Here is an 8,697-nt window from a genome sequence, read left to right on the forward strand (position 1 = left end):
ATCAATCGGAACAGCAGAATCATCATCAAATATACTGATTCTGAGAGGTGCTATCAAGCAATTGCCACGGCCAGTAGAACAAGTAAATACATTAATAGATAATTGTTTACCATTGATATTCCTGGCCTTTTTTAAAAATTTATCAATATTCTGAACAGACATTGGATATTCTAAACCCTCCATTGCTTTATCAAAATCATTTTCATGCTGTTTATAATAAGTTATTCTCTCAGGATTCCTTGAAACTGGATACAAAGCAGCTAAAATACACCACAAAAAGCATTTCTCATCATTATTTTTTTATATTAACCACGGCTTGTTTGTTTTTAATATTAGCAGGTAATGGCAAATATGTAGATCCTTGTAATGGGCTGAATTCAGAAATATTAACATAGAGCTTGTGTGGAGATCCGCATAGGCTCCATCCAGACTCTTTTGCTGCAAATTCAGAGTGTTTAATAATCCATTGATCTATCAAACTGCTTATTATTTTGTCTGAATTTGTATTTGAATATACAGGTACAGTTTCTGTTATGTGGGGCTGTGTAAATTTGGTGCCGTTTGGTTTCTTATATTGTGTAAACAATTTGAGGGACAGCTTATAAGAGCCATTTTGTGCATTTAGAATTGCCTGTACATCAGGATTTATACTGTTCAAAAAATTCTTAATACCACATTTTTGCTCTGATACAAAACGGTGATCACTTAATTGGCCATTAAAACTGCTATGGATGGGTTCATAGCGTGGCTGCTTTGCTGCTCTAGCATTAACAGGTGCTTCATGCTTCCTTTTCAGACCAGATGTAGATGGTTGAGGGGGCAATGTTGATGACTGTGCAGAGCAAGTATCTATATGTTTATATGTGAAATATTCCATGCTATATTTTCTATGGCATTTAGGGCATATTTTTGTGAGAGTTCTGCATTTGTCTGAATTACAATTCTTTTGATGCCTAGCCCAATTGGGACTGGATATATTCTTATTGCATTGATTACAATATTTTTGATTTGGCATTTTTGTTGTTGTTTATTATATAAGATTTTCTGGGGTTCAAATCAAAATTCTATGCTTAATAAAAAATATCAGTTGGGTTCAGCAGTGTGATTTCTGTGTGTGTGTGTGTGTGTGTGTGTATGTGTATGTGTGTTAATATTTTTTGACTTTGGTATTTATATAAAATTTCTTGGGGTTCAAATCAAAACTCTATACTTAATAAACCTATGACAGGTTGTCAAAAATTCTGTCTATTAAATCAAATAGATTTGTAATTCAATTTATACAAATCTGCAATATTTTTGTATTTAAAAAATATGAGCAGCACTGCAACAACACACCCTTACTCTTCAACAACTCTCACAATACTGGCTGATATGCAATGCAAAATCTCTTTATATACCCTAAGCACGGACCGCATTGAAAATATCTGAAACAATAAGCCAATCAGAATATAACACATCATCACATTATGTCATAACCAACCAATCAGAAAACAACACATGTCTAATGCATAATATTGGGTAATAATTTGTTGCAAAACATGATGCAATATAAATAAACCAGAAATAGGCCACAAGTGGACCGGAAGTAGGCAAACCGGAAGTGGACCGGAAGTGGACCGGAAGTAGGCAAACCGGAAGTGGACCGGAAGTGAACCGGAAGTGGACCGGAAGTAAATATGTGTAGGTATATGTGTGGGTAGGTGTGGGTGTAGGTATGGGTGTGGGTATGGGTGTGGGTGGGTGTGTGGGTGGGTGTGGGTGTAGGTATGGGTGTGGGTGGGTGTGTGGGTGGGTGTGGGTGTGGGTGTATCTTGGCATAGTTTTAGGTGTATCCAAAAAAAATATCAAGAAGGGCATATTTTTAACAAGCTTATGGACAACAATCTCACAGATGTGGCTTTTGTAAGTGTAGCCAAATCAATCTGAGGGGCCTCATCATTTCACAGGAAATTCCCGAGGGCATTTTTACAAAAATCTTGGATTAGACAGGGTTCCACACTTGAGCAAAAAGCTCATATGGACATGTTGAGCAAGTTTTAAGTGTAGCCAAATCTGCATGAGGGGGGTTCATCATTTCTCGCACCAGTAGTACCACCAATTACACTACTCATTTATTCCTTGAATTAAATTGTAGAATGAGAAAACGTAACCGGGTTTCTGTATTTTTCCAACTCAATGCAGTTTTTGCTTTGGTTATTCTGCTCTCTATTTCTCTTATTAACAATAACCTTTCTGCTTTTTTTTCCTTGAAATGAACTATGTGAATTTCCATGGGTGTCCAAGAACCGATTCGACTCCCCTTCCCGACGCCCATAATTCATGCTAATATTTTTTTTGTCTAGAAATTTCGTTCGCTCTATTTATTTATTTATTTGCCAGAGAATTCCAAATACAGCGTTGGCCATTTTACATTGGAATGTAAAAACAATGGAAATTACAGCAAAAACATCAATGGATTGAATGAAAGTAACAATAAAGAATAATAACAAACTAAAATAAATATGAGATAAAGTGAATTAAATGTTGTTGGAAGAAAAGTGAAGAAACGAAACACTAAATGAAAGTTATCAGTAGCTACTGCTGATATTTGTGTTTAGAGGGTTTCAATATTTTCTCTCCCTTACTATAATCTCATGAAAAATAAATTGCAGAGTTACATAAACTCGCTCACCTGTTAGTCAATTCGGATCGACCTGAAGATGTTTTTAGCTTCGCAGACCATTATTAATTACAACAAATTGTTTTCATTCGATTTTTTTTTTTTTTTTTTGCTTAAAAGAGCGTGATAAATTGGATTAAGAACCACAAAATAATTACGAATCGAGGAAATGGCACATATTGTGTTCAATCATTTTGTCCTCGTGATAACCTCGTAACAAAGGAATACAGGCCACATAGGTTAAATAATATTTAATCTGGTTCCCGTAAATATCTCTTCGCTCACACACAAAGCTACTATGAAGAAAACGGCTGTAAACATTTCGAAAAAAAGTGCTAGTCGCAACATGTGCGACATCATCTGCGTAGCACTTTCCTAAATATCATATTCTATTTCTTTCATGCTTCGTCGCACCTTTCCTTCCATGACACCTTCTTATCTTACGTATATAAAACTCTGCTAGTGGTTTTCCTTATGTGCTAACTCTGCCTTCTTCATTGTTTTCGGCTCATCTTTCCAAACTATACCAACGCGGAATAGCGTTTCGCTGTGTTGGCGGCTTAGCAACCACCATAGCAACCGGTTGTATACAGCCAATATGGCCGCGCCCATGCACGGGACTAGCAGACGACTTTACCAGCGTATAGCCTAGCGAATCATCAAAGTCAGGGTTGTTAACGGCCTAGGAATTTTAAATATATTCAATTCCGGTCCAGGAGAGAAAATAAGCAAACTTAAATGGGTTCTGGACCGTAAAGAACCTTTTTATCTCTAAAGTATTTCAATTGGGTCCAGGAACCTTTTTCCCGGATCAATTTTAATATGGTCCAGGAACTTTTTTTCTGGATCAATTTAAATACCTTTTTCAATGAAACAATACATATCTTGGACCGAATTTAAATTGTGCGAGAAAATAGGTTTCGGTCCTGCAGCGGAACCCAATAAAACCCATTAAAATTTATGGGTTCCAGGACATTTATTAACCCTGATCAGAGCACACAAGCCCCACCACCAACTACAAGATCATGCAACCACTAGGTGAGGAACAACAACTGTATTGCATTCAATCTGAAGTTCATATCCTGCTGCTCAACCCAGGGCTTCAGGATATAACAATTTCTTCTTAATGAAATCCAGTTCAAATGACGTTTCAATTTTATATGTTCATAAAGTGAACTTCAGAATATTCCTTTTTTGTTGTTTTAGTTGATTTATGTCGCCTGTGTACCTTTGTAAAGATAAGAATAACTTATGAACGTACGAAATCGATGTGATGGAGCCACGCCCTAGCCCAGAATCTAACCATGAGCCTTGTCTTCGCTCTAGATCAGGATCGAAATTTCATCAATCATTAGACATTTCTTTCACCAGAAACTACCTTATAATCACACATACACGCATAACCTTCTCTGTCCTTTCCTGAACATCATTTTTAACCTCATAATTTGACTTAAATTTTAAGGACAGAAGCTATTACAGACGGTAGTGAATATTATTGTTGTAGCAGTTCACAAAGGTTAAAAATAATATGTTCTAGATGTGATAAACTTGTACACCTTTTCTTTTTTACAAATTTATTAAACACCTTATAAAGATTTGTTTTAAGACTTAACAAATCCCACTTTTTCTGCACTTTCATGGATACTTTTGATAATATCAATGTGCATTGTTTCATTTACAAAACAATATTATATCTCTAAGACTATGCTGGCATCTATAAATCACAAATATTTGGAAGATCATGGTTCAAATGTTTTCGTTTTGTTTGCAAATATCTTAAACACTGTAACCAAGAATGTGTTGTTAGATTTGTTTATATTATATTTTCAGTGCAGAGTTTCGAAATTAAAATGGACATATAATATATTTTTCCTGAAATTTTCTATGCAGTCTTTCAGTACGGCTGGTTATTTGCCTCTGTAATAAATTTTCTTCTCTCTATCTCTCTCTCTCTCTCTCTCTCTCTCTCTCTCTCTCTCTCTCTCTCTCTTACACATACACACACACACTCTCTTCCCAGAACTTCACACGGCCTGCTCCCTACCTAAATTCACCTCCAATCTGCTATTCTCCACCCTTTACACAAGATCCCTTGTCTAAATTCAAATCTTTATCGTCTTGAAATCCTGAACAGTGTACTATTTTAAACAACCCTGTTTCAAGTATCACATTTCACAAAACACATCTTTTTTCCAGCCTGATTTATTATAAGTAAACTTTCTGGAGCTAACAAACTGCTCGAAGTTTCTTATAATTTTAATTGTGCTTCCAAATAAATGCAGAGATTTTTGTCTGCCGAAATGCCATTTTTTACTAAGCAAAACTATCTGTCTACTCGTACATATATTTTTCTTTCATTATTAATTGATTCAGAAAATTTCAACCTTGAAATCTCCATCGTCGTCTATAATTATGTAATTACACTTATATAGGTTCTAGTTTATGTCGTGTGAAATTATCTACAAGGTTCTAGGTATCCTTTCTTCGTAATTCCCTTTTCTTCTGCATTAAAATGGTTCCCAGTGCCTTCTAACTATCCACGTACTTGGTAAGGATATTATATTACCTATTAATATTTGTTTTATTTCAGATTACAAAAATTTACATAAACTGTTACTGCAGTGACATCTCTAGTGGAATTTCTAAGACGTCATATTTTATCCTGATCTACATTTTTTATGTCTAAATTAATTTAATATCGTTTCTTACTTTTGTGAACGCAATGACGCTGGTTTTATTGCTCATATAAATGCACATTTTACCACATTTTAACATTGACATATTTTGACATGAAAGCATATTTTTGGTCATATTTATGGTGTTGTTTAACATTTCACCAGATACTGTTTATAAATCATGTTTGTATTATAAATGGATTTTGTTTATCTTCTTTTCCATTTCTTAAAAATATGTTACGCAAGTGAAGGGAGAAATGTGCTGGAAGTAACTCCCTCCAAAAATATTAATGCAGTTTTTATTTTATCAATTTATATAGTCAGCAATATTCTATAGAGGACACTTTACTGCGATTTAAAATAATGATTTTGATAAATACTAACTAAAAGGCTAACTTTAGCAATATTATTATGTCATATTCTCAGTTTTAGGATATATATTTGGTATTTTTTTTTAGCATAAATGTATGTATAGTTATCAAGTTTTTAGTTCATAGAAATATGAGCCCAAGATATCAGAACACTACCTTAGTTCTACACCTGTTAGCCAGTCACAGTATATTCACTATTCTCTTATGTGGCCTCGACCCTTTAAACTTTTAGCCAATTCTGCTGTACTGTCCTGACACAATGTTTTCTGTGTTCAGATATACCAAGTCAAAAGAACACTTTCGGTATAAAGAGAACTGATAGTTGGAGAAACGTTGCATGATACTTTTAGAGCCGGTGGTATAACGATTTTCCTTGTTGACACGATGAAATGGTTTATCTAAACGGACACGTGTGCTTATCCTTGATATAAATTCTTTCGAAATTCCTTAGAAGTATGAATATTTTCGGCCTCAAGAATCCCTAATCAAACACGCAAGCATTCTCTTAAGAACAGATTACATTTTGTGGAGCTTTTGCTTGTCTGGAAGGGCTGTATGTGTGGCATACTAAGAATTCTGAACGTTTTTGGACACCTTTGAACCTGTGTCTGCCTTACTGTTAGAATTCATTAGACCTTTGCGCTAGTGTGACTGAAAAGGTAATCCATAGACATTGTTAACATAAAGTCGAATCGAACCGTTACAAAAGTGAACCCTTTCCCCAATAATATGAGAAAATGAGGGGAATAATGTAGCAGCTCTTCTACCTTTCGCGTGTGTTGTGAAGTTAGGAAGACTCCGAAAATTTTATTATAGTTAGCATTGCCTGAGAAGCATTTCATAAAATTTCGAAATTCTTATTTTCCGATAACCTACATTTATATTTTAAACATAACGTTTCCCAAAGAGACGGTGCTTAGGCTGTATGCATACTACAGTGTATACTATATGACACTGGCGTCTCTGGCGTGGGTACATGGGGGTGCGTCAACCCCCCCTAAAATATAAATATATATTAGCTCTAAGCAACATATTGGTGTATTATTCGGAATGTCCCATAATAACTCAAAGGTAGTATAGACAACCATTCATCACCGTACGGTCGAAGCCGGGGGTCCGGGTTCGAATCCCGACCTGGGCATGGGCGTTCTTTGTGACATCAGTCATCATGTCATCACTCATCATCATCTTTAATTTATTAATTTAGCAAAATTTAATTAGCAAAAGTGGCAGAAAATGGAAGTAAAATAAGGCTCAATCAATCAATGTACTGTCATAGAAAATTAATAAAGAAAAATAAAAATCTTCCGAAATAAAATTTTAAGTGTTCCATTGCTTCATCTACAAATTTCCTGAAATTTTCTCTTGTTTTTGTGTTCTTCTTGAGTTTGAGATTCTGTTTTTAAGTTCATTTTATGCACAAATAGGCTAACAGTGACTGGAACCACAGTTTAAAATGGAATCCGAACTGCCATGTGTATCCATGGGATATCGAACGCGAGATCCCTTGATTGCCAAATGCCGACGTTACCACTGCGTCATTGGGGAGGCCCTTGTGTTCTTAACTACTCAACCCTGAGGTTATTTGCCCAAGCTCTTCTAACTCTTCACCTCCTTCAAAGAGTTACTTTTATCTAATCATTTTCCCCCTCACGTTCCTCTATTCTCTTCTTCCCTTCGTGTATCCTGTTTCTTTATTTATATCTGAGTTCTCTTTCATTCTCTCGCATGACTACTTAAGAGGTTCAAGATGGCGGACAACAATTGATTCTATTCCAATTAAACTCGCAGTGGTCTTAGGACTACAACGTGGTAGTAAAGAATTTGAAATGTGGCTTGAGGTTCAGGTGAGGCCAAATGCCTGGAGGGGTGGCAAGTTACCAAAGTTTCAGCCATCTTAACTAACGTCAAATTAGAGATTTTGAGTTGAAATCTTCACAGCTGATATAACGTGGAAGACTTGTGTAGTATTGCTGATTGATTTGGTTTATTTTACTTCGCTTTTTATGCCACTTTTGACCAATTTGCGAAGATGGGGATGAGTGATGATATGATGAAATTGATGAATGGACACTCACAAACATCCATGCCCATGGCCGGAATTCGAACCCGGGACCCCTGGTGTCGTATCGCGAGGCGCTAACCACTCCACCACGGGGGTCGGCTTGTGTATAGTATTGCATTTGATGCCAAATCGGTCAGCGTATTTCAAGATGGCGGACTGTAAACCAACCATGATAACGTTTGGTAAATTCGTTTGGCGTGGTCTACACGAAACAGATATGTATGCGATTACGCATGTAAAATTATTGTATAAAATATACACACAGAAAATTAAATGCATCAGTTCAAACATAAATGCATAAAGTCTGGAGCTCAGCTCAAATGTTTATCGAGAAAGATGCAGTAAGGTGCATCAAAAAACGCATCAATTGATGCATTAAAGGTCAACGTAGAAATACATACTCTCTTGCATCACATGATGCACTTTGGCGTCACCTTTAAGAAACTACTTATAAAATGCATCTAACTATAAACCTGATTACTGGCAATGGCCAAAAAGTACATTTTCGTGCATCAACCTATACGTTTCTGTTGCATCAAATAGATTTGATGCCTTTAGTTATCTGCGTGTATGGTTTAAAGGTAAGCGATATGACATTTTATATATATTTTCAGGGATTTGACAACCGTTAAGCAGTCTTTTGGCAAAGAAAGCCGCATTACCCGAATGAATATGAAAGTGTCGGTGGATGGCTGCTGTAATTATGACAATGGATTTGGTGTAATAGTCCGGAGAAAGATAAGGATCATAATAACTGCTTTGAGGAGCAAATAATATTGGCTTGTGAAGTGCTTTGTCATCATCCAAACCGGCCATTAAGCCATCCAGATTGCCTTGCAATTGGAAATTGAAATGACTCGACTGAAATATCGTCGGTTTGAATCGAGATGCGGGAATAAACGTCAGACGAGGACATAAATTTTAAAA

Source organism: Lepisma saccharinum, chromosome 25, assembly GCF_977018435.1.
Source record: "Lepisma saccharinum chromosome 25, izLepSacc3.1, whole genome shotgun sequence".
NCBI lineage: Eukaryota > Metazoa > Arthropoda > Insecta > Zygentoma > Lepismatidae > Lepisma > Lepisma saccharinum.